Raw genomic sequence first — 27,264 nt, forward strand, 5'->3', positions numbered from 1 at the left:
AGTCAGAGTTATCACAATTACTCCTCAGAGAGGCTCCCAGAACTCAGAGAAATACTTTACTCACACTTAACAGTTGCTTTTTTATTTTTATTTTAAATGTATGAGTGTTTTGCCTGCATTTATGTCTATGTACCATGTATGAGCCTGGTGCCTACTGAGGCCAGAAGACATTGGCTGCCCTGGAACTGGAGTTATAGATAGTTAGAGGTTTATATTAGATCTTTACCACGTGTTTCAGCAATGCACACAAGACTGCACCACCCCAACAAGAACCTCAGTATTTGATACCTCTGCCACCAGTAATCTCTGAGCTATACACCACTTCTTAAGGACCGAGCCAAGGCAGCACAGCCACCCTTCCAGCACTAAATGCAAAGCTCTCAGGACAGGGCCATGTTTGTCTGAGGAGGGTACCTGTGATAAAGTAGTAGACTTGGTGAGCAAGAAGAACTATTTTAGTCAAAAGCTTACATGTTTATTTTCTTCAAACCAGATGGGGAAAAAAAAAAACCAAAACACCAAACTGTTGACAAGATTAGTTTACATCACCTGAAATAAAAACAATTCACAATTTCTATACTGCTCCTGGCACTTATTCACAAAGAGCCAGTAGGAGGAGACACGTTCCACAATGCTGATGGTTTATCATTCCAGCTTTTAGCTTTGCTTTCTCAGCACATTCTTCACCTACCCTCTTGTGGCCTGATTTTCTTGTATTTCTTTAAGAACAATTTATTTGTGCAAAGGATATAAATAACTCATCTTGCTGTTTCACATACATGACAGAATCAATGCAATGCCTTATTTCTGTGCATGTTAAAAATAGGTGATAATTAGTTGAGCTCAAAGTAGCAGCAAGAACCCTTAGTCCCAGACTCAGTTCAGCTCTGGGATCCTCAGTGTCTCTCAGAAAATGTTGGTTACATAGAAGCTGTCTTCACATTCTAATGGAGCTTAAAGAGGAGTTATCAGTGAAAATAAAACTCTACCTCCTATTGGCACATCAACTGTGAAGGTAATTGTAATTTTGTTCTCTTCCACCTCCCGCTTGCCCATGTTCCACAAAACGAAAAGATCAGCATCAGTGTAGATTACACAGAATCTGTTTCAAAGCTCTCTGTTTCTTCCTGGGACCTTTGTGGGCACAGAAATAACAGATAGGACCTTTCCTGGCACAAATTCAAAGTCCAGTGGTCAGAAGTGAGCCCATTGCTGTTCCCTGAATATGGTGATCTCCAGGGGGTGTGAGCTGTTCTGCTTTGCTCACGTGTACAACCTCAGTAAATTCGCCTACTCCCTTGACCCTAACTGCTACGCAAGGCTCTCCAGTCAGCAGTGAAGGCCAGCCCTTTATTTTCAGTAGATGGCTCACACTGGAGCTGCCACACAGGTGCAGGGTCCTGTTGATGCCCTTTGACATCAGCCTGTGAGAAAGCAGTGAAGCCAGGAACATGCTAGGACTACATGCACAGAGCGTCTTCCAGGTTCTCAGCCCTCCCATCTTTCCTTACTACCACACGTGGTTAAGAAACATTTAACCTTCATGTTCTAGAATATGGCCATAACTGAGTTACCCTTTATAGTAGCATTTTGGGGGCTTCAGCACCCCATTGGGAAGGAGAAGATGCTAACTTAACTGACAGTCATAAAAACTAAACACCAAAGAAATTCAAGGGGAAAAAAAAAAGTGATAAATGGTAAGAGGCTTTCATGAGACCTTGCCTAGTACCGGCTACAAAGCACTGGCTTTACCAACAGTGATGAAGTCAGCCACAAGGACGGTTGGAGGGATGCAAGGTCTAAAGAAGATCTGTGATTTTGTTCTTCCCACCTCCTGCCTGCCCATGTTCCACAGAAAGACCATGAGTAAACTCAGGGTAACAATCTGTGCTGGGAATTACTCAGAGAAATGCATTTCAAAGGCAAGCCAAAGGACTTAATTAAACTTTTTTTTTTTCTTTTTTAAAGACAGGGCTTTGCTACATATCCCAGGCTGACCCTGAACTTTTAATCTTCCTATCGAAGCCTCCTGAGGGCTTGGAATTCAGGCCTCTGCCACCCCACCTGGCACAAAAGTCATCTTTAGTCAGATTTTCTGAGATTTTAAAAAGGTCTTACATACCTTGAACTTTGTTTAGTTTTTATTTTGGCTCAAATCCTGAGGCAAAACTCCTTCAGGGCAAGCACAGTGAGATCATAGCTCAGCAGTACTGAATTAGCAGTGTGATGTACCAGGCTGATATGTTTCCTTTAGCCACACCTTGACTTCTCCATGCCAGGCTTGACACACTGCACTCTGTAATAAAAGATTCAATTACTTGACACTTAGTTAACTCAGTGTTAAAGACTTTCCACCACTCTAGGAATGAACACTAACAATATTCCTGATTGATGGCTGCCTTGAACTTGAGATCTTCCTGCATCCACCTCCCCAGAGCTGAGATTACAGGTCAATACTCTGAATTTTAAAGGCTTCTTCCTACACATAAGCTTATACCATTTTAAGCATGCTCTTATGAAACTTTAAAGGAGATACACAGTAACCAGCCAGGCCTTGGTTTGCTTGCCCACCACTGGTCAGTGCACATGTTATGCCCACATTTAAATCTTGCTGGCCCAAAAGAATACTGTAACAAAACGTCATGGTTAGAAAAGAACCAGGCCTCAGGTAAAATTTGTTCTCTTTAAAATAAAATATGCACATCCATTATGCGTGCAAATACATGTGTGTGAGTACAGACACAGAAACACCCGTGCCCAGCCCTTCACTCTGCCCTCGTGAGTACCTTGCTTCTGGTGGCTGAGTGTGAAACAACAGTTACAGCCAATTCCTCCTCATTTCTAACTAGTGAACTGCTAAGGGTACTTCTTCAGCACATGGCAGACTCAGGACCCTTCCCCTACAGAGCTCTTACTAGATATCTGGGGAGCTATGTTCAGAGGTGACTAGGCTTCTGAGTAGATCCTCGCTAGGAGCAAAAATGAAGTGTGTGTTGTGCAGCTCAGTTCCTAAGTCTCACAAGAGCTCCCTGGTATCAATCATGGCACTTCTGTAGGTCCTCTAAGGGACGGAGCAAGGAAAAGTCTGACTGTGTCTCCTTGCTGTGTTTCCCACAGCCCTACACTCATACCACTGAAGTCAATAGCTTCCTTAGAGATGCTTCATGGACCCAGGACTATGGGTCACAGAGCCATCCAGCCCAGCACAAAGGCATCTGGGCCAAATGCCCAGAACTGCTACTTCATCACCTCACCATGCCTGGGAAAAGGGCATGCAAATATCCTGGCATGGGCCTTTGACTCCCAGAGCTGCCTCACTTTGTCACAACCCAGCTCCACCAAGATCCAAAGAAAACAGTGGGAGAGCAGACCATGACGGTAAGCCTTGACATGCTTCCCCAGTGACACCCAGATACATCACAGAGCCACAAGGAAATAAAATACCATTCTCTGAGTGAACAGACCTTTGCCTCGCTGTGAGTCCCACAGGCCAAGTGACTACTTTGTCCATCAAACTCAGTGAGCATGGTACTGCCTAGCACACACGCCTGTATCAGTCACTATGAAGAGGTCTATGCTGGCCATGTGTTGAGATCATGTGGAAAGATGGACAGCCACATCACTACAGAAATCTCCTAGGGCAAGACACTGAACCAAGGAATGTGGTGAACAACTGAAACTAAACCTCCACCCACATGCCATCTCCAAACAGAAGTGGTCCTCCTGAGGTACCAGTTACACTGACACAAGATCCCAGGCATGATGATCATAATCACAGTGCTAATTTATGTGCCATAAGTTTTAATATACACTGTTAGGTACCAAGTGCTAGCCAAAACAAAATTATTGCTTCAAAGTATGGCAATACTAAACACATAAATTTCATCTCCAAAACTCTTTAAAACTTAAGTAAAATTAACAAATCCCCCCCAAAATTATAGGCTTATAAAGACTTCAGAAGAAACAGAATATCTGACTAAACTACATACGTTAAAGCACCAGAAAACAAAATTTACCCTACAACAAATTCTCCATACCTAGACAGCTGCTCCAAAAAGTTGAACATAGCTGTCAAGATAATGAAAAAGCAGAGGACTAGTCAGTCTCATGCAAACAGATGTCCAAGCACTAAATACCAGGTGAGCAAATTCAACCCAACAATAGGTTAAGCTATGGGCACATAGATGTGTGTGTGCAAAAGTCCGATCTACCAAGTTAGCCACATGGGAGAAACGTGAGAGATACGTGATGACGCCATTGCCTAAAGTTTACTCCTAGGCAAGTCAAACTATAAACACATGGTACATGCTTACACGGAATTGAGGATAAAGGCAAGACAGAATTTCAAAGTGTAGGGTTGGGGTATCTTATGTGCCACTGTGCAAGAAGGTGCCATCAAAAAGCAACACAGAGCAGACTGAGTGCCAATGTCCATCTAGTTTAAACTGGTGATGGATACATAGTCATGCAGTTAAAATTATTATTTTATACTAGTTTCTTCTATACAGAAAACATATAATAAGCATGTATTAGAAAAATATCAGTACTGGAACCTTGGGAAATGTCTCCAACGACAACTGGTTTACAGGGCATTATCTGCGGCTTCTACGGGGCTAGCTAATGGCCACTTGTTGAACACTGCCACCAGATGACCACCTGTAGCACAGAACAGAGGAACCAATGTCAGGGACAAGGGACAAGGCATGAAGACAGCTGGAGAGTCTATATTTCTCAGAAAGGAGAACAGACAAGGAGGAGGGAAATAGGAACTATGGGGGTAGGGGAGCGGGCAGACAAGCACATACAGAGGCAGAGTTGAGATTCTCGTGCCTGTGCAGGTATATGCGTGATTGGGAAAACAGGCAACGCACAGGGCAGAGGAAGAGACTACTGCACTGACACCCCCAGGGGCCAGTACCCCTTCCACTTCTGGAGCTCCTCTTGGTGGCTGTTCTGAGTCTCAGAAGGCCCTTCTCGAATGTCTCTAAGCTCACCAAGCTGGAGGCGGCTTCAACAGCTCACACACTGATGCCAGGGAAGGCTGATACCAACAGCAGTACAGTACAAATTGTATTAGCATGAATTTATCACTCTAGCACTTGATAGATTTGCTGTGCCAGTAATAATCATATTGATTAAATGAAACAATTACCTTTCCTTTTAAAGTGATATTTATCATTATAATTTAATCGGACTATGCTAGTAAGGACTTTACTCTGCCAAACAGTAAATACTCTCAATTTTCTACCTTGCAAAGCCACAAAACCGACACATTACACGAGCACGGGGATAAACAGTAAGCTCACTGGCAGAGACACTGTGTTTCCCAGACGGCTGCTATCCTAAGACTATATAGGCATAATGAGCTCAGCTGATAAGAACAAAGATAAAATCACCAGGGCCTGCAAGGACACCAGGACCAAGAAGCAACCTCTCTACCACATTGAGAACAGCCTCATGTGGAATGCTAACGTGGTCCAGAGAATGGGCACCCATCAGAGGAGGACTGAAGGTCCACAGGTCCAGAGAAGGGGGAATGTCACCCAGGGAGACAGAGAAGGGACACACAGATGCTACCTCAGCTAAGACAGAGATATGGGACTGTCCAAGTGCTATGAGAGAAAGGGTAGGTAGAAAGTCCCCAAACAGAGAGATCCTGTTTGTGTTTTCAGAAAGATCCCTAGCCCAGTCATCAGCAAGAACTGTGCCTGGAGGGTGGTGGGGTGGAACCTGGGAGTATTAGCAGGCAGCAGGAGACTGTCAGAGGACTCAGTGACCAGCACCCAGCTGAAAAGGGAGCCCAAAAGAGCTGGCAACCACTCCTGGAACTGTAGTTCCAAAAGGAACAGGTGGAGTTTTCGATAAGTGATGTGAGAAAAATCACGACAAATGTGTATTCTGTTCTAAGAATTCATGCCACTTTTGGTTAATTTATGCCTCCCCCTTCCTCTGACACAGGTTAAGTTTTAGTTAGAGTGATAAGTCTGTGTCATAGTCAAGAAATATGATTTATCTCAGTTCTGAAGCTCCAACTAAGCCAGGATCCTTCTAATAGCATTGGCATGGCCACTCAGACTCCAAGCATCAGCTGGCCTGTCCTTGATTCTCTGCATTTTACTGAACAGTCCAAAGGAAGAGTATTTTGTCATTTGCTTTACTGACTACATTAAACACATTTTGTGTTCTTAGCAGGTAATGGCCTATTTTCCTTATAACGTCCTAAGAACGAACTATGGAAATATAAGAACTCACAGCATATATAAGAGCTCCAGCCACACGAGGCTCCTGGGAAATGCAAGGGGACCACATGGCCCACAAAGCATGGCTCCCTGGCAGGGACAAGCAAAGGCTGGGACAGATCTGGAAATACCACCATCTTCCCTGCAGTGGGTCTCAGGATCTCAAGAGTGATAATACTGTTCACTTTAAAATGTGTGCAGAATTTTTTGTTTTGTCAAGTCTGTTTCCACAAAAATCTTTTCAAAACAAATTTTTTTTCCTGGAGATAGGATCTTATACAAGCCACACTGGCCTCAAACTCAGTACACAGCCACAAATGACCTCAAACTTCTGATCCTTTTGCCTCCATATTCTGAAAACTGAGATTACAGATGTGTGCACTGAACTTTGTTTATGTGTTACTGGGAGTCAGTCACAGCGCTTTCTGTATGTTGGGGAAACACCCTACCAGTTGAAATCCATCTCTAGTCCTTTGTTTTAATTGAACTACAGGCCCAGTCCTCATCTCGTATTTTTAAGTGAATTAGTAGATGTTTTGGGAAAATCTTTTTATGACCTGAGAGAAAATACTATTTCAAGCTTTCAGCAGTCTAAAGATCCACGTGAAATTAAAGCCTGTTGCAAACATCAAAAGGGCTCATTAAACCAACAGGGTCCCCCCACCCCCGAATCTGACTGTTTTATGATCAATTCGAGAGGAATCTAATGACCCTAATACTATGAATGAGTTCTGTATTTCCAGAGCTAGAGCCAGAGGAAAGGCAGACATGGAGAGAGATATACAGAGAAACACAGAAACACAGCTCAAGAAACAAGAAGCAAGCCAGCAAGCCAGCGTGGGTGCTGGCCTCACGCTGAGGAACAGAGTGGAGGTGGTATGTGACAGAGATGTTGGCTGGCACCTTTCTCTTCAGGTCCACCCTCTTAGAAGAACTGTCCACCCCTGGGCCAGATATACCCAAGCACACTGAAAAGGTGTGGGGGCTCAGGCTCCACAAGGAGGGCCTAATATCTTACTTGGTAGGCTTTGAGGATTTTCTACATAATTAATCAAGGTCTACTGGGGCTGACGTTTCTTTGTCAGTGAAAAGGATGATCAGCCACATCTTTACTTTTTTTTTTCCTTTTTCTTGCTTTTAGGGAATTATTTTTATGATGCATAAGTGAAGGTACTTTCATCCTGTTAGAGCTGACAAACCAATGAAGGCAAGAAGAGCCTTTAAGAACTGAAATCAGGGGGGAACACATGCAAAGAGTAACAGGGACTCCAGCAGCACCAACAGTATCTCACATGCCCTCCTGATGCAGTGCCCAATCAAATGAACTTTTCTTGTTAGCATAAGTGACCCCAGGTCCCCAGATAACACAGTGATACTGGATGTGCCTGTGAGGGTTTTCAGAGAAAACCTCAGGCATTTGGACCTCAGTAGATCTTCCTCTATGTGCTGAGCATTACCTGACTCACTGAGGGTCTAGGCAGAACAAAAATAGAGGCTAGAGGAATCTGTCCCATCTTACCTCCCTGCCTCATTGACCTGGTACATCTTCTCTGGGTCTAGAGCTAGGATTCACACCATTGTTCCCATTCTCAGTCTTTCCAACTGAGACTGAATTACACCCTGGCTTTCTCAGGGATTCAGCTCACAGAAACAGAGTAGGGAGACCCCAGCCTCTCTCATTATACCTATTAATCTCTCTCTTTAGCTTGTTCGCTTTCTCTTGAATGACACAGAAAGATGAAGAGACACAGATTCAGTGAATTAAAAACAGAAGCAAAGATACACCCTACTGGCTCTATTTCTCCAGATAACACTGACTGATGCCCCAGCAAACACAACTCTGTTGAATGGATTTGTCAACTCACTCTTTCACCAAGGAAACTTGTAATGGATTGTTTAAAAGAGCCATAGGGTCCAGCGAGATGGAACCCGAGTGGTGATCCCTGGAACCCACATAAAGATAGATGAAGAGAACAGACTCTACAGAGTTGTCTTTTGCCCTCTACATACATGCCACAGCACACAGACCACCCATCATACACATGATGATGATGACGATGATATGATGACTAAGAACTTCTATGAATAAACTCAACAGACATAAAAAGAAAGGGAGTGAAAAAGAATTAAACAAATACAACAGTGAATTTACAGAGTTTTCTATAACAGGAAGAATAAAATAAAATATAAGACCCATTTTAAGTCAACTAACGCAGAAAGAAAGCGGTCAGAAATCCCGATGGCAGACAGGAGGGCTGATAAACCAGTTTTGGGAAGGTGGGTACCAAAACAAGCAATAAATTTAAGGTCCAAAAGATGGATTAATCTCTGAACTTAAGGACTATAATGAAAACAGCCACCAGCTTTCCTTCTACATAGCTCTAAATTCGCCGGCATATGATCATCTCCACATACTCACCGACTTTACTTCACCTTCCCACCAACTCCACCTCTATGCAACTACCAACTTCACCCCCACATACCCAAAACATCACTTCATAGCTGCACATCAGCTTCACCTCCACATGTCCACCAACTTTTACTCCACATACTCACAACTTCATCTCCTTGTTCCCTCACCAACTTCACCTCCACACACAACTTTGCTCCTCACAAACCACAAGCTCACTCCTACAACTGTAACTTTACTCCCACAAACCACAATTTCACCCCCACAAGCCACAAGCTCACTCCCACAAGCCAGGACTTCACCCCCACAAACCACGACTTCACCCCACAAACCGCGACTTCACCCCACAAACCACAACTTCCTGCCTACAAACTTCCAACCTGACCTCCCAATACCCGGAGGTTCCCAACCCTCAGGTTCCACCAACTTCTCTAACAAGATTCATGCCTACCAACCAATTCTTTTTATTAAAATCCTAAGAGTGTTTATATAAGTAATGTTATACTTTTGAAGTATTTGGTAAAGCAATATAACAAATATCATATTACATGTGCAACACTATATGGGACAGCTGTATACAGAAGTCAGCTGCCTCCCCAGAAAAGCCCTATCACTACCTCTGAAGGAATTCTCAGGTTTGCATCCTGTTCCTACAAGATTGACTACATCAAAGTTTTTAACCATAGACCAGACAGGGCAGAGACTGGCAGAAAAAAGCTCATAGAAGGAGGCACGGTGAGAACTTGGCTTCCATGAGACCAAGCAGGCATTGAAGCTGCCCTCCCACTAACTCAGAAGGTGAAGAAGAAATGGAGCAAAGCTGGAGGAAGCAAGCTACAGAGTTCAACCCCAGCCAAGCCCTGAAAGACCCCTTGATTTCCTTCTCTATAAAACAGTAACAGCAGCACTCCTCTAGTCTGGCTGTAAGGGAATATGCTCATGTGAAGAACACCCCGTGATATGGAAAGGCAAATGAGATACTGCAGCTATGTCTACTTACACCACCTGTCAAAACCTGTCTGAGTATGCCAGAGACAGAGGTCAGGTCCAGGGTTAAAGTAAGCCAGGCTGGGGCCTTCCATAGCGTCCCTGATGAAAGCAAAGCAGGTGCCCCTGGTATACAAAAATCACTCTAACCCCACAGATCAGAGGCGACAGACCATGTGACCAGGTACCCAAGAAACATTCCACTGCACCTGCAGTGCCAAACTTCAAGGGTACACTGACACTTGGCAGAAGCAAAGGCACATCCTCTCTAGAAAAACTTATCACCAAACAAAAAAACAAACAAACAAACAAAAAAAAGGTTCTAAATATGTAGCCAACACAATCTTTTCACAATGAGGACAAATAAAGGTATTTCAGACCGATTGCCTCTAGGACAACTGGCTACCACAGGAAGTCTTAGGGGAGACATTTTAGAAGGACTGTGGTCCTAGAGAGAGACCACAGAAGACTGAAAAAGAAAGAAGTCATGTGGAGACAAAAACAAATGGAAAAAAGAATAGTAAAACAAGTCTTACATAAGTCCTTCCAGCAAGTAAGAGGGACCACATCCAGTCTTCATGAGGCCAGTGTAACCCAGCTCCAGACACCACAAATCAGTAGCCAATGTCTCTTATGAACATAAACAGAAGTCACCAGAAAGTTTAAATCCAGCAATATCACAGCAAGCTGAACACATGGTTTGCTTTAATATTCAGAAATAAATTAAGGAGGTGTTTTAAGAGTTATATTTCTATTCAAGTAGTCTTCAAGAGTCCTTAAAATTTCAAATTGGTATTAACATAACTTTCTTTAATACAATAAATCTGACAGTTTTCAAAGGGAAAAAGGATAAAGAGGGAGGAAGAAGGAAGGAGAAAAACACAGAACAGAAATAAAAAGCTGGTATAATGAAGACAATGCTTTTGTTAATAACACAAATGAAGGTTAAGTATACACAAGACTCCTCACATTCCTCCCCTGGGGACAGCAAAGTTGAATGGCACAGCAGAGCACCTAGGTACTGTCCTAGGAGACATTAAGTCATTACCAACAGAGCTGAAGGGAGGCAGGAGAGAGACAGCTGACTTTGGTTCCGGGGAGACCTCAAGACTACTCTGTTATTTTACTCTAGCAAGAACAGGTATTCTTGATTAAAAGGCAGTTTACCTTTTAATAATGAGCTTGTAGAAGTGAAAACTGGTCACAAAGGGGCACACCTTGTGCCCAGGTGTGCTTTTATAGTAAAAATGAACTTGGCTTAAAGGGTAGGAACACAGTTCAGTGACAGAGCACTGCCTTAGAATTCACAAGACTCAAGCATCATCTCCAGTCTATACAAAAAAGAAAGAAAATGAAACTCAAAAGTTCCACACCACCAAAGTTCATGACTTGCACTGACATATAATACAGTACAAAGTGAACCCAAGTGCATCCAACATAACCCAAACCCAAATTCCCTGTGATGCAAACAATGAAATTTAAAAGCCTCTGTCTTAACACAACCAAAGTTAGTCAAGGGTAAGCTAGGAAGTGACTTTACACAAGTTTAATTCATTACAAGAAGCATGGCTCTCATGCAAGGCTGTGAAGCTCATGCAAAGAATGTGTGCTTATCAAGGACCGGTTTAATTTTTCTCAGACATCCACGACTATACCTTGCTTTTATAATCATAGACTTGCTTTTGTATAATCAATTCCATATTAGGTTTGCACAAGTTGTTTTACAGCGCTTCTGAACCATAACTATTCAACTTCTCCATCGGAAAGACTTCCATTTTTTCCCCTATAAAACAGATGTTTATAATTTCCCCAATTTGCTAAGGTTGTGACATCTTATCTGCTGGGAATTGTGCTGACTAACACAACAGGGAATTCTACTTGTGACTATCGAGATAAGCGTAACAAAACCACCCAGCCATTTTCCAGTTCATGGCATGCACTTACACAACGAAAAACGATGTGTAAAAAGGCATGTGTGTCTTACATATAAGCTGCTGCTAAGTTCACTGGAACTGGCTTCATCTAGTTTCTTCCCAACCCTTCAAAAACACTGAGATGTTTCCACTGGAGAACAAGATCAACCCCTGTGGGAAGGCGCTGAGCTACAGAGCTGTGCCTTCTCCAGGAGTGATTGACCTAAAAGGTTTTTGATTCAAATGGTGATGAGGTTTCCATTTCCTTCCATTCAGTCCACCTGCGGGTCACAGTGTCAAAAAGGGTCCTTTATGGCATTAAGTGAACCACAGTAGGACTCACAATGACACAAGAAGCTCAGTGATAAATAAGACTTGCCAGGGCACTGAAAGCACGGGTGGATAGAAGCAGGGTGGAGTAAGACCACTGAGGGAAAGGGGTCTTTGCAAGCAGTCAGCCAAGAGGTAGCATTTCCATGCCTACAAAAAAACCTAAGAATTAAAAAGTCTGAAGATTCCCAAGGTAGGTCTAACCATTGATAGCAGGGTCTAAAAAAGAAGTCGGCTGGGTAATGGGGGTGAGAAGAAATCAAAATGTCAGTGTGCAAGGATGGGAAGAAGCTCCCTGCAAAAGAACAAGCCTGATATTCAATTTCTCATCTACAATATCAGACGCTGGAAATGACAGAGAGTACTTTAAGTTCAGAGGGAAAGTGATACAAACCCATGAATACCAGACCCAGTCAGAGGATCAATCAACTGTTAGAACACAATAATTACATGTTTGAACACTGGGTAAGAACTCAAGAAGCCTGTCAGTCGTGATTCCACAAAGCAGCTGATTAAGGAGGGGCTCCAGCAAAACAAAAAATAGAACCCAAGAAACAGACATCATAAGATAGAGAAGCCATGGCAACGGAAGCTGCCAGAAGCAGCACGGAAACCTACGAGACAGAGTTTCCATGTGAACCTTCTCTGACTGGCAAGGGTTTTGTGCTTCAGAATTACACTCCGTTCTATAGCAAAATATATTTACATTATAATAATGCTGTAAATGTTGCTTCTCTTATAGTAAAAAATTTAGATTGAAAAACGTGGAAAAAGCACAGAGAGTCTAAATATAAATGAGAAACAGACTACGAGTGTTTCATATCTAACACCCTAATGCATAACAATAGCGAGCTGGGAGATTGACAGCTGCCCACAGGATCCAACCACAGAACTACTAACCACAGTGACTGTGAGCAGAACTTAAAAGCGAAAAAACACAGACCACACTGTATACCATTGGGCATGGAGAGGATGGAAGAAGGAAATCTTCTGTGTGTGTGAATGTGGGGGGGGGGCATCATAGGTCAACCGTGGGTGTTACTCTTTTGAGACAGGACCTCTCACTGACCTGGAACTTACTGATTAGGCTACACTGGCTGGCCAGAGAGCCCCAGGTGTCTGCCTGTGATGCAGACCACTTTTTAAAATGTGGTTTTAGGGGATCAAACCTTTAGGAAATAAAGTAACAACAAACAAACAACAAAAAAAAAACATTTTAGGTCTATTTATTTTACGTGTATGAGTGTTCTGCATGCATGAGTATACCTGCAGAGGTCAGACAGCTGCCATGTGGGTGCTGGGAAAGGAAACTAGATCCTCTGCAAAGACAAGTAATCTAAACCACTCTCTCCAGCCCTGTCAAATCTTCTTAACTTAATTTATAACTATCTGATACCGTAATGCTGTTGTGTCGCTATTCCTCAGTATTGACACATTCTTTCCTGGAAGGAAGAGAGGCTCAGGAGGTTCATGAAACTCATAAGAAAGATCCCTATGTCCCTCTCCAGGGTTATATGAATACGTTCCTTGCTTGCAGGGAGCAGACTCCAGTGTTGCAGTTGCCTGGGAACTCCAGTGGGGCACCCTTCATGAGTCATCATCCATGCTGGGTGGACTTTTTGGTGGTGCTGCTGCCCCAGTCATGCATGTCCCTATAAGCAACCCCAATAAGCTAACTTACACACCAAGCGAGACTTGAGTGGTTTCTTTGGTCTGTCATTGACTTGTTTGGGGTGAATAGAAACAGGTTCTCCCCTCAAACATCACATAACAATTGTGGTTTTTACCACTTGCTGGTATCATTTTGCGTTTTTAAATAATTAAATAGAGACACATCGACAGACTTGTTAAATAGTTTAGTGTATAAATCAAGGACATGACTAATGCAAGGTGTTGGTAAGTGAAAGGTTTTTATTGTAGATATGAGAGAAAGAACAGCTAGAGGCATCTGGAAGAGTCCAGAGCAGAGAAAGGATGTAGTAGATTAAACATGGCCAGCAGATTGGGCCTGGTGTGTGTAGGGGGGACAGAGAGAGAAGAGGGGAAAACCAGAGAGCATAGCTGAAATAGTAGGGCTGTAAAGACAATGAGAGGCTGTGGGGAGGAAAGCCCATGAGCTACAGAAGTTTACGGAAGCGGAGGAGGTTTGAGGAGCTAAGTACCTAGATACTGAGGGTACCTGGGATCCAGCATAAACTTTGGTATGCTACTAAGCACCACAGATAGCCATTTGTCCCTTTTGCCAGTGATAAGGGAACTGGCTCCTTTGTTAGAGGGGAAGGGGCACCAGAATTTGAGGAAGTGGAGTTTCCTTTGGACTTGACACTTAGCACACTCTGTACAATACAGCACAGAATACTGTCCTCTCATCCCTAAAGGATGGAACATACTGTGAGCAATAAATGGTTGGGTGTTATCATCATGGAGCCAACTCTGCATCTACACAAGTTTACATGGCACAGCCCACCATGCATTGAGGTTGCATGGTGTATATGCGTGACAGTAGCTCTGAGAGCTGCGATGAATAAAGTGAGCCGATATCAAGCACAAGAGGAAATGATGTAATCAGGAGTTGCAGAAGAATGAGGCTGCTTCTGGCCCAAACAACACACTGTTTTCTAGTAAACTTTCTGTTTGAATGACTGGATACACTCTGAAATAGCAATGAAAGTACAGTTAAATACATAAACTAAAACCACAGTCAATGATGACCAACTGTATGTGCTGTTTTTTAGGCAATGGCAGCACAATCTATACTACCACACACTTGAGTAATAAGCACATTATAGCATTACTACCACTCACATGCAACCAGGCAGTAGAGATTCTTCAACTCTCATACAATCTTATGTTCTGCAATTGCATGTACATAGTCAGCCACGGACCAAGAAGCTGTTATGCATGGCTACTTTTGAAATCAGAACTTCAAAGAAGAGATTTTTCACTGTGAAAGAAAAAGGTAAAATGTAACAGTTCTATGAAGAAGGGGAAATTTTCTACAGACCATATGAAGGTCAAGAGCAAACGGGTGTGATGAGGAAACTATCTTAAAAGAAACTCAGAAATGCAGGACATTTTCCCTAAAAGACTCAGTAGTGGAGGCAAAGGGGACACCTGGGGGCAGAGCTACTCTGAGCACAGGTTGCAGGCCTTTCCCAGGCTGGCCAGACAGAGATCAAAGGCCTGGGGCAACACTCTGTGGGATGTCAGGGGAACTGGCCTATGGTGACAACTACAAATTGCTCACATATGCTAGCTGGGGGCTAGCATGGGGGCTGGGCTTTAAAGGAAGATTAAGAGTTAAAATAGCAAAGCATGAAACACTAAGGAAGACTTAGAATAAGCCCTCTCTTGTAGCTGTGTATAAGATAACCAAACTAGAGAGATTAGACAAAGGGTGGGGCTCTGTGCCAATGATGTCAAAAGAACAGATGTAAGGCATTACCATCCCTTCTCACAGCCTTGATTCTAATGTGGCTAACTGCAGTAGACTGAACTGGAAGTATGTCTTCTAACATGAAGCTTCTACTTAGGAAGACTACCTCAGACCACCTCACAGATAAAGCGCTAAATATGAATCAAGAAAGACTGTAGCTAGAGCTTGGTGGTTTGCCATGGCAGAGCTGCAAGCTGTTGGAGTAAATGTGAGAACTAAGAGAGCCTGGTTGAAATTAAGAGCTCTCGAGACGTCTGCAGTGTAAGAGGGTAGTTAACACTAACACTCCGACTACCAGCTAGCAGTCAAGATAGCAACTAACTAACAAAAATACAAGTTAGAAATAGACAGGGGTTTTCAACTGTGCATAACCATCTCCCTGGTTGGGCCAGGAGGACATGCACAAATCATGTGGGTCTGCCATTGGTTTGGTCCATGACAGACCAGAGAGAAACTGTCTCACAGCGATCACCTCAGCTTATGTCCAGTTTCTGCCATATCCCCATAAACACCCTAGACAAGGAACTTAAACAGGTTTTACCTCTCTTAGAAGTCCATCCCACTCTCAGAAGCTTTTTCTAGTTTTCTTTAAATTACTTTTCCTCAGTTTCTCACTTTTCTATAAAGGTTAATAAAGTTTGCTTCTATTTCACACATGCACAGGAGAGCTGTCTTTAATTTTCATTAATGTGAAACAATGAACTTGGACTCACTGTTTCAGGTTGATCTTTGATGACTGTTTAGTGTCTCACACCTTCAGACCTAGGGCAAGCACAACTGAGCCGAGAGAAGTTCCAATAAGTTCCAAGCTCAAATAAATAGAACCTGACAACCGTTCTCCTGGGCACAAGTGACAGATACAGTGCCTGATATCTTCCCCCACTGTCTCCCTTCATGAGGTGCTAGGGATAAAACAAACCCCAATTCTGCTAGGCAAATGTCATACTTCCCAAACCACACCCCAGTCACTGAATGCATTATATTTGACATCCCCCAAAGTACTTATATTCTTAGCCCTGCATGACCCAACCTCATACAATAACTTGGCTTCCACCTATTAAAAGAAATGTAGTATTTAGCTCTACTACAAAAATTCCTCCCCTGGGAAGATGTTAACAATGTTTACTCCCTTCTTCTAAGGTCCCAATGACCAACAAAAGACCAATTCCACTGAATTTCAACTTGGGGAATTTATTGAGCTTGCTTACATAGAACATGGCTGATCCCAAAGCTGCCTTACTAAAAAGTCCACATCCAGCATGGATGAAGGTTTCCCTAGAACCAGACATGGAATTTCTTGTTAATCTCCCCCAGATTAGTATTCTACCATCCTCTAAGACCCTGCAGCAATGTGCAATTAGGACAGAACTGTACAGAAATGGCTACAAAGAACATATGGATTCTCCTGTGAAGATCCAATGACTCTCCCCACCCCCTTCATCTCTGATAAAACACTCACAGTCAGCAGGCCCAATTGGAGATGGCCTCTTCCAAGAAAGGCAGGCAAGACTGATCTGATGAAAGATTACAGCTGTCTGCTCAAGGATAACACTCTTCAATGGTTCCTTAGGTAAAGAGGATGATAAAGATGAAATATATTGATAAACAAATGAATATTTCTTCAGCCTAAATTTAGCCTTGCAAGAAAAAATAACAACCTGCCTTTGAGCGGTCAATACTTAACTTGGCAGAGGGTATTAGGCTCACAACCCCACAACAACATGGTATGGAACAGAGATTCAGGACCACACTACTGGACTTTAGAGCAGATGACTGTTCTGCACATGCTACAGATGAAAGTGGAAAAGCAAACAACTTTAATAAATTATTGGTATATGATTTATAAAATATTTAAAAAGACACCCAGCTTACAAAATTTACATAGCAGACATGTAAAATTCAAAAGCCAACGTGCAAAAGGAGGAAAAATGTACACCAAAGGAAGTCAGGAGTCTAACGGATGGTTTGATGACAACTCAAGGCACCAGACTTTCTACAACCAGATGGTGATTTCTAACTGGGCTTCTTATTCCAGGTTCTCTGTAAGGGATAAGTTTGGTGAATGCAGACAACCAGAGGCAACATAACACTGCCAATTACTGTGACCATCCAGTGCCAAGATGAATCTACCAAAGTTCAATGCTCTGCTAGTTTCATGCAGTGAGGAGCCTATATATAGGACAGGCCCTTGTATCTTCAACTAGGGCTGAAGTGGATCACCTCCCTTTGATCACCAACAGATGAGACCAAATACCCCAATCTCCCTGTTTGTACACCATGAGATGGAGGAACAGACTAATTCAAATACTGTGTATGTGGCTATTTCTAATCAAAACATTGCCTGGATGGAGGAGGAGCTTATTAGATCAGGAACCTACGGAAATTTAGGAGGCTCAGAGTTATAAGATCGTAAGGCCTTTGCTCAAGGCTATGCAAACTGAACTATTGCTGGGAAAAGAAGGCTTCCATTGGAGTTGTCTACAAGTTGCTCACAAAGCTCTAGGAATACTGGGTCTTGGGTGGGCTTTTTGGTGATAAAGCTGCCTTTGAGTTACCCATACTCCTGCAAGTAGCCCCTCCCCCACACTCCTGTGAGTAACCTCAATAAACGCACCAGTTCACCAGGCTCAACTCTTGTTTCTGAAATCTTCTTGTTTCTGGTGTGTCATCACTGCCTTATCTGCAGTGAGTAGACATTTATTCATGTCTCCCCAGGAAAAGTCACACAGCACAGCTTTCCATTAGCTATCTGGTCATCGTAAGATTTCTCGGGCCTTTAGGCAAGGGGCCCACAAAGCTAGCTTGTGAGGAGATAAGTGAGCTTGGGAAATGTGCCCCCAGAAAAGCACACTGTTTTTTGTCTCTGTTAATGTGAATTAAGGCACACTGACTCACTCTTCCCAACAGCTAGCACACTAGTCTCAGCACAGGACAGAATGACCCTCATGCCCAGAACTGGAAGCTGGCCTATTTGAGAACCCAGCTCCCCAGCTTGTTGGCCATGGGCCCATATTTTAACCCACAGCTTCTAGAGCTTTCCTCCTGCGGGAATGATTAGCACTGGTGCCTACCATGACAGCTACACATGTGGGTCGATGATCCATGTGGAGCTGTGTACAACCCTTACTCAGAGCAAAATGCTTAATAAGGGCCAGCTATCCCTGGGGAGAGAACAACTTCAACACTGCTAACAACAACAGACTCTCAAGTACAAAGCCTAGTAATATTCCTGATCAACCTGTGAAGTTGAATAGTTTTACTATTTGTTTTAGTACAACCAAGCCTTAAAAACCATACTAGGGCTGGAGAGCTGTCTCAGTGGTTAAGAGCTCTAGCTGTTCTTCCAGAGGACCCCAGTATGTGTCCCAGGTTCTGTTCCCAACACCCATATGGTGGCTCATGACCATCTATAACTTCAGTTCTAAGGAATCCAATGCCCTCCTCTGGGCTCCCTGGGCACACAAGTGGTACACAGACTTGCATACAGACAAAACACCCACACACATAAGATAATAACAAAACCAAACCACACTGAGCTCAAGCCTCACTTCCTGTGCATATTGCATACATCAAGCCTGCCTGGAAGACATACTGCTGTCCTACTGCTCCAGTGCCCCTGTGGTGTTATACAGACTTTGGGCTACAGACATGTTTGATCACACAGCATTCCTTGATTTAGGAAGGAATTGCTTTAGCGGGTACTAAGAATGCTTTAAATCTATGTGGCATTCATGACAGGAGATTACTTACATAGTAAAAGCCAACTGGGACTTCCAAGCTGAAATCTGAGAGATATAGGCAATAGTCAAGCTGTAACTGACCTTCCCACTTGCTGGGGAAAGGCTCAAGAGGCTATAACTCAGCATGAGAGCTCCTCAAACAGGGACACATACTAGGGAACCCCAAGGACAGAGTAGCAGCATGGCCCACTCAAGCCCAGAGCCTCTGTTAGGCACAGCTGCTAGACAACTTGCTAGTCATTCCCATAGAGAAGCTCCCAGACACTTGTTCAGCACCTTTTCAAGACAGACAAAGTTATAGATAAATGTAAAAATTACCATTTTATAAAGTATTTTAATATTTACTAATATATTTCATCCTCAAATAACCCTAGAGAAGACATTCAAGCAAAAAAGGCAGATTTCAAAGCAGAGTGAAACATATAAGCACCCTCCTCCACCTGTGGCCTTCCTCCCACAGCCACAGGGCTACATATGTAACTCCTGATTGGATTACCCAGATACACGTGGCACACAACTCACAGCGCATTCTTTGTCCCCCTGAGGACACTCTGACCTTTGGGACTTTTACTTGGGTTCATGATCTACCTTGACCAGGACTCCTAAGTCAACTCCTGGGTCACACATGTCATAGTTGGCTAATTATTAATTGTAGGCTCTTTCACTATCAAACAGGTTTAAGCAACATATCTCACGGTCATTTACTTTATGAGGCCTAAACTAGAAACTAAATATCCATATTCAACAGGACAAGTGAATGAAAGCTCTCTATAGTCAAACAGAAAGATTCATACAGCAGTATGAATGAGCTTCTGCAAAAGCAGGAACATGGATGTGCCTCACCCCTCAGTACTGAGCAGAAGAAAACAAGAACACAGAGATTTTTAGGGTAGTGAAACAACTCCCCACAACACAATAAAGATGGACACCTGTCATCATGCACTGCCCAGCTAGTAGGATGTCCAATACCAAGAGAGGGCTCTGCTGTCAATGAGGGAGTGATGACATTTCAGTGCAGTTCAACCGCAACAAGCTGTAGGAAAGAAGCTTTCATTCAGTTTCCCCCATTACTCTCATAGCACGCTTCTGACACCACAATGTAGAGAGGTTCCCAACAGCGAGCAATCAACTACCTCAGTCATGCCTACTGGCTCAACTTTAACACAATCTATAGTTCAGACCACCAGATACCATAGATCACTGGCTCAGTTCACAGGATGTCTCCTTAGATGCCAGATTTAGGTTCCAAGTTGGTTTGCCCAGTTTCCCAGTACTTCATTCTCAGGTGTGACTGTGTGCTTGAGAGCCCACAGACACAGGATGACTTAATTACATCACTGGCTTATGAGGGTCTACATGAAGCGATGCGTGTGATAGGGATGCTCTAGTGCTCCCCCACCTTCTCCAGAAGCCTTCATATACTCCCAGATCTATACTTTAGGTTTGCTAGAGCCTTTCTAACATAGGTGTGATTCTAGTAGCCTCATAAGAACCCAGCAAAACCCTCTGCTCCAGTGGTTCAGTCTTCTTTACTTCAGGGAATAGGTTAGGATTCCCCTGCCTCTTGACCTACAGAGGATGAAAATACATCAGAGAATTTATCTATGGCCTCTAAAAGCCAGAGAAGATGAGTCTGATGATCCATCCTAAGAAAGAGAAACTAGTTTCTATGGCCTGCAATGATGAGGGAGTAATGAATCGGGAAGTATGGACCAAAAAAAGAAAACTATAGATATAGAGATATAGACTATAATAACATGATACATATATGCTTATTATCATTATATATTACAATATATATCATAATATGACATCTATGAACCTTCTGGTGGTGTGTAGGCAGTGGAGGAGACTATATGTCTTGGGTACACAAGTACACAGACAATACAGAGAGACTGCTGTTTTGAATGTGAAATGTCTTCTATGGGCTTCTTTGTCCACAGATGGGAGCACTGTTTGGAAGACTGTGGTACTTTTAGGAAGTAGAGGAAGTGGGTCACTGGGAGCAGGTTTTATAGACCAGCCCTCCTCTGTTACTTCTCTTCTTCCTGTTGGGGACGCAGCGTAACCAGTCATCTCCCCACCCACCTCGACGGACTGTATCCTCTTGAATTACAAACCAAAATAAAACTTTTCCTGCTTTAAGTTGGTTCTTGTCAGGTATTTGGACACAACAACAGGAAAAAAAAAAAAGCCTAAGACAGAGATTCTCTGTACATTTTGTGAAACTAAAACTACTCTTAAAAAAAAAAAAAAAACTTTATAGAAATGTTAAAAACATTCTGGGACGAGGCTATAAAGATAGTTCAGATGCCAAAGTGCTTGCTGTGTAAGCATGAAGACTTGAGTTTGGTCCCCAAGAATATGCAGAAAGAGCCAGGCACAGTGTTACCTGCATTCCCAGCACTGGAAAGGAGTCAGGAAGATCCCTGGGTCACTCTAGCTGACGAGGCAAGCTTCAGGTTTATGGAGAGATCCTACTTCAAGAAATAAGGTGGAAGTGATTAAGGAAGATAGCTGATGTCTATCTCTGTACAAGCACACAGACAGACGAAACTCTAGACCAAGGTCTACAGCCCTGACAAAGCCAGCAACAGTCTGATGGAGGTTTGGGGGTCAGGAATTGGCCTGGGTGGTGGTAAATAGGCAAGCTTGCTCTCCAGCATGTCACTAAATTGCAAGCTAAGGCCCAGGCACTCTCCTGTGTGATACCCCCCGTAAATGGAGGAGAGCAGCAATTGTTTCACTGCTAACGGGAACTTAAAGATGGGAACAAGAACAGGAAGGGCCCAGACACAGGGCCATTGTCTCTTGGGACAGAACTAGGCGTCCTGATGACCTTGGCACACATTCATGAAACACAAAGACTCACAATGCACAGTCACTCAGGGGACATACAGAGAGAGGGGTGCATATGGGAGGGAGGAGGCAGACACTCATGGACCTGTAAGAATAGGGACTGGGAGAGGCAGTCTGAGTGATTTGAGGAAGCAGCATGGGAATCTTTCTTTTCCCAACACTGTCGATGAGATCTGATTTACTATTATTCTCTTAAATAAGGAATAAAAACAACCTAGTCAAGACAAATTTAATCTTGACAGCAACAGTGACTAAAACACTAAATACTAACAGCTCTTTAAATACTGGAGCCTCCAAAGGATTGTATGTGCTTAAATAAGTTAGAATTCTTCCTCAAACTGCCATCAGTTAATGGCAGTTTAAGAGTATAATCCCCCAGGAATTAAAATTTTCTGCCAGTAGCAGTTATTTGGTTCAACTCCCAGAAGGAGTAAGTAAACAAACAAGAGGGAAAGTGAGCAAATCCTGCCACAGTTGCCACCAGCAGGTCCTTACAGGCACCGCACCCAGCCCTCTCTGGAACCTGCCCGAGGCCTGGAAAACACCAAGTTTCTTTGCCTTTGTGTGTGCTGCCTTCCAAACTATGGAAACAAGGAAACCAGAATTCCATCACAGGATAAGCAGTAACGTCTTCAGGCTTGTTTCCTGGGGCCACTAGCCAGTGAAGCTGCTGGTTAGCTGACGCCAGCTTCTCTGTCCAAACTGCACAACCAGGAAGCCAACAGTGCACAGGAAGGAATCTTAGAGTTTCTTTTCAAAGTTTGGAAGTAAAAATACACATAAAACAAACTAATTTGAGTTTTTCTGTCCACATCAGCTCACAAAGCAGAAGGTTAGGCTAATAAAGTCTAAGCTTTCTGGGAGAAAGTAGGGATGGAGACGCATGCTCACAGGGACTTCTGACTGAAGTGGAGCTTCCTGTGGAATGGCTATAAGGACAGGGAAGCGGGGAGGCAACCTCCTCACAGTGAACTGAACACATCAATGGAACTGTAGAATTACATAGGAAAATTTCAGGAGCAAACTGTTGCTTAAATCCAGTTCACAGTGGCTTTTCTGCTAACTTACAAACCTAATCAACTAAGAAGCATGTCAAACACTGGGCTTAATCTCAAACCTGTGAAAACCAAAATGTACTAACAGCTCAAAAGCTGTACTTGCCTTCTTGCCAGGAGAGTGGGTCACACCCAAGTAAGCCTCTATCTAGGTGAGCCAGAATGAATAGGTATGCAAGCCACAGACCAACTTCTGGGGGACACGTAACGATGAATACTATAGACAGGTGTGGTGATACATGCCTGTAGCTTCAGCACTTGGAAGTCGAAAGAGGGAGGATCACTCTAAGTTTGAGGCAAGCCTGAATGACAGTGAGTTCTTGGTCAGCCTGAGCTACAGAGTGAAACCCTGCCTCAACAAAGAAGGGGAAAAAGGTGAATATTACAATACTACAATGGTGTTAAAATCCAGGAACAAAAAAGGCAGTTTGCACAAAATGAAAGAAATGTTGAGAATGTATGTGGGGAAAGAGAAATCTCTATCTACTGCTGTTTGGAATATAAACTAATACATCCAATAGGGAAATCAGTATGAAGATGTCTCAGAAAAGGAAAAAAAAAAAAAAACTAAAAATAGAATTATCATATGACCCAGATATACCACTTCTGGGTATTTACCCAAAGGGCTCTAATCAACATATTCAAGAGATACTTGTACTTCAATTTTTGCTGAAGCACTATTCACAACAGTTAAATCATGAAATAATCTAGATGTCTATCAACAGAGAAGTTTTTTTTTAAATGGTATAAATAGACAATGAAATTTTAGCTATAAAGTAAAATAAAATTTTCAGAAAAATGAATGGACTTGGTATTATTAAGTGAAGTAACCCAAACTTAAAAACTTAAATACCACATGTGTTGGGGCTAAAGCAATGGCTCAGACATTAAGTGTATTTACTTACTGTCCTTGCAGAGGAGCCAAGTTCAATTCCTAGGACTGACATAGTAGCTCACAACCATCCATAACTCCAGTTCCAGGAATCCAATATACTCTTCCTACCTCTAGGTCACCAGGCACAGATGTGGTGCACATACAAACATGTAGGCAAAACACTCATACATATTACAAAACACCACATGTGTTCTCTCTTATGTAGATCTTAGCTTTTGTATATACAAAGATGTGAGCATAGGTATAGGTCATAAAACTAGAAAGGGGACTACACAACAGTAAAAGGGTTTAAGGAAGTGAAGCAAGGGGAACAGAATACACATGCCATAAAAGGGAAAAGGGGACTAGTAGAGGTAGAAAGCTAAAACAGGAAAGAATAGGGGGATGGAACAGAACAAAAAGTGTTCTGCAAAGCAGGAAACTGTTTATGACACGGTAATGAAAGAATTAATGACAAATTAGCAGTGATTAGAAGATATGAGTATACATGTATATAGTCATCCTAAGACACAGCAGTCAGACAAGAGGTTCATGCAGGTATTCCAGCACTCAGGCACATAGTCTAGCTCCAGCTCTCTACAGCAGGAGCTGTGTAGTCTTAGGCAAGCAACAAGGCCTTTTTGCTTCTTGTTCAACCTGAGCAATGCTCATTTCCCTGGCATGTTTACAGGACATGCACAGGTCATCCAGCTTCTGGTGGTGTGACAAGGACCACAACCTAACCAGACTTCCCAGATGCAACAGTAGTACCCTTCAAACTGATTCTACACCTAAGCTACAAGCAATACAAACCTTATAAGGACAGTGACACCTTAAGGAGAAAGTAGCAAGGTAGACACTTTGAATCTTAACTCCACGTTTAGGAATGAAGCATTGGAGTCGGAGCAAAGAAGAAACATCCTGGAGTAGTCATCCAGGGAAGAGTGAACACTAAGCAAGAATGGTAAAGGAGCATCTAGCAGCTTGTGAGTTGTGCTGCTAGGTGAGACTCTGGTTCCAAAATGCCCACTATTCGCACAATTGGTACCCACATGCTAAGTCATTTAGGGACATAGATGCTGTTGCTTTGGTTACAGAGTTCATTTCAAAGCATACTCACAGAAAACTCATGAACATCCACACTTTTTTCCAACCTGAAAAGTACATGCCTCTTTCTCTTTACTAACTAATCACTTCAGTAAAGTACCTGTATCATTCGAATGATGCCCTTATTGGTGAATTAGCAAAGTATATGCTTCAGAACACTGTCATGTAAGGAATGGTATCCTAGGAAAGTTCCTGCATCATTTTTATGCATGTGCATATTAATTACTTTTCTCCTTGCTCTGATAAAAGAAGCTTAAGGAAGGAAGCATTGATTTGGCTCATAATTCGTGAAGGCAAAGAAGGCTAGTGGAAAGAACAGTTCTAGCTGTGGCAGCAGGAGTGTGTGGTGGCTGGTCTCACTAACCATAGTCAGAGGTACACGACAGTAATGCTGGCTCTCAGCTGGCTCTCAGCTGGCTCTCCCTGCCCCATATTAATATGAGATTCCCAGCTCAGGAGATCTCATTCAGTGTGGGTCTTCCCTCCTCAGTTAAACTTCTCTGGGAACACACTCCCAGACACTCCCAAAGGTGTTAACACTTAGGTGACTCAAATCCAGCCAAGATGGCAATGAAGACTGACCATAACAGCATGTTTGTGTGTGTGTGCTGTACTGTCCTGTCTTCAGTTTATTCTCATAGTATTTTGATCTTCTTGCATTCAATTTAAAAAACAGACAAAGGTTTCTGATGCAGCATCTTTAATGTACTCAAATTCATCCATCTTTTCATTGTGTTGAACCTAAACTGAGTTACACTTTTGAAAGGCTTTTTTTTTCCTATTTGCCCATGTTTTCATTTAACACTGCTTACTTTACGCTCTGAACCATTCTAAACTTCTTTCTGGTATGCAGTATTTGAAAAAAAAAAATCTATGGTAGGTGGTTGTGTCAAGAGCACGAATTAAAAAGTCCATCCTTGGCCCAAAAAGTTGAAGTATTCCTTTATTAGCCACTATATTTCCACCTGCATATGGGCTTACAATGAACTTGTTTAATTCATGTGTCTATGAATGTACCATCACCACACTTCAGGCAGGCTTCTCTTAACAGAGATACAGCTTGATAAATGCATCATTATGGAGTTTTACCCCAGTACATGCATCAAGTACATGTATTACTAATACAATATAGGATGGCTATGGTATCACTAGGCCATTTATTCTAGAGAGCCACTGCTGGATATGCTACCTAATGTTGAACTGATTTTGGCATGTAATGTGTAGGTATCTGCTCTACAGAAGCTAGTGGTGTGTGGTGATGCTGGTAGGCCAGTCATCTATTCTAAGATCCTTTTTCAGGTACTCATGTCTACTTAGCTTTCTATTCAATTTTAATATCAACTGCATGTACCACCTCTCCCCTTTTCACAAAACAAACAACCAAACAAAACAAGACTCTTGGTCTTTTCATATTTGTACTGGCACTACATTAAGTTTAAAAATTGATTTAGAGCCTAGGGAGATAACTAAGTTGGCTAAGTGATTACCTAGCATGACTGAAGCTGCAGCATTACAGAGACCTGGCATAGCAATGAATGCTTATGATCCCAGAACTCTGGAGGTAGAAGCAAGATCTGGAGTTCAAAGGCATCCTTAACTACACAGTGTGAGACCTTCTCTCTCTGTGTCTCTCTCTGTCTCTCTCTCTCTCTCTCTCTCCCTCCTTCATAAACAAACCAAGCACTTTCATTGAGATGGACCTACTTTGGGCCTGGTTAATTTCTCTATGTGATGTTTTTTATTTGTAAGTTCTTAATATTAAAAAAAAAAAAGTATTTGGGGGGAGTGTTGAGACAGGGTTTCTCTATGTAGCCCTGTCAATCCTGGAACTTGCTCTGTAGACCTGGTTGCCCTCCAACTTAAGAGACCCACCTTCTTCTGCCTCCTGAGTGCTGGGATTAAAGGCATGTGCTACCATCGCCTGGCAAAAGTAATTATTTTTAAAACACCAAATTAATTAATTAGGTAATATTGACTTAGAACTGACATCCTGATGATGCTAAAACGCTCTAACCAGGAACAGGACAACCTCTAGATCATCCCTTGCAACTTGGGTTTTGAACAATTTTTGTTCTAAGAGCTTTGCTTTTATTACTGGCTTTGTTGATGCAGTTACCTCTTACACAACATCTAACAGCTGGCTCTTTTTGGCATGTATGAAAATATTATTGGTGTTTGAATATTAATTTTATACTCCTGCCTTGGGAAATCCTTTTATTATCTAAGTTATTTTTATCGTGGTTCCCTAGAGCCATCTGACACTCAGCCACTAGCCAGGCTTGGGGGGCGGGGGGAAACAGGGCTCCAGGGAGCA

At 42.7% G+C, this 27,264-nt stretch overlaps 1 protein-coding gene across 2 annotated transcripts in view; it reads right to left on the reverse strand.

Annotated features, from left to right (window-relative positions):
* Adarb1 (adenosine deaminase RNA specific B1) overlaps positions 1-27,264 on the reverse strand; it is a 122,556-nt gene that overhangs the window by 63,034 nt on the left and 32,258 nt on the right. The window contains exon 2 of one of the 2 annotated variants that reach the window (XM_055607064.1): positions 2,123-2,296. The exons of the other annotated variant lie outside the window; for it this stretch is intronic. The gene's annotated coding sequence lies outside the window, so the exon portion shown is untranslated. The remainder of the gene's footprint in view (positions 1-2,122; positions 2,297-27,264) is intronic. 2 annotated transcript variants of the gene reach the window in all.

Source organism: Psammomys obesus, unplaced genomic scaffold (assembly GCF_907164565.1).
Source record: "Psammomys obesus unplaced genomic scaffold, mPsaObe1.curated_primary_1811, whole genome shotgun sequence".
Lineage (NCBI taxonomy): Eukaryota > Metazoa > Chordata > Mammalia > Rodentia > Muridae > Psammomys > Psammomys obesus.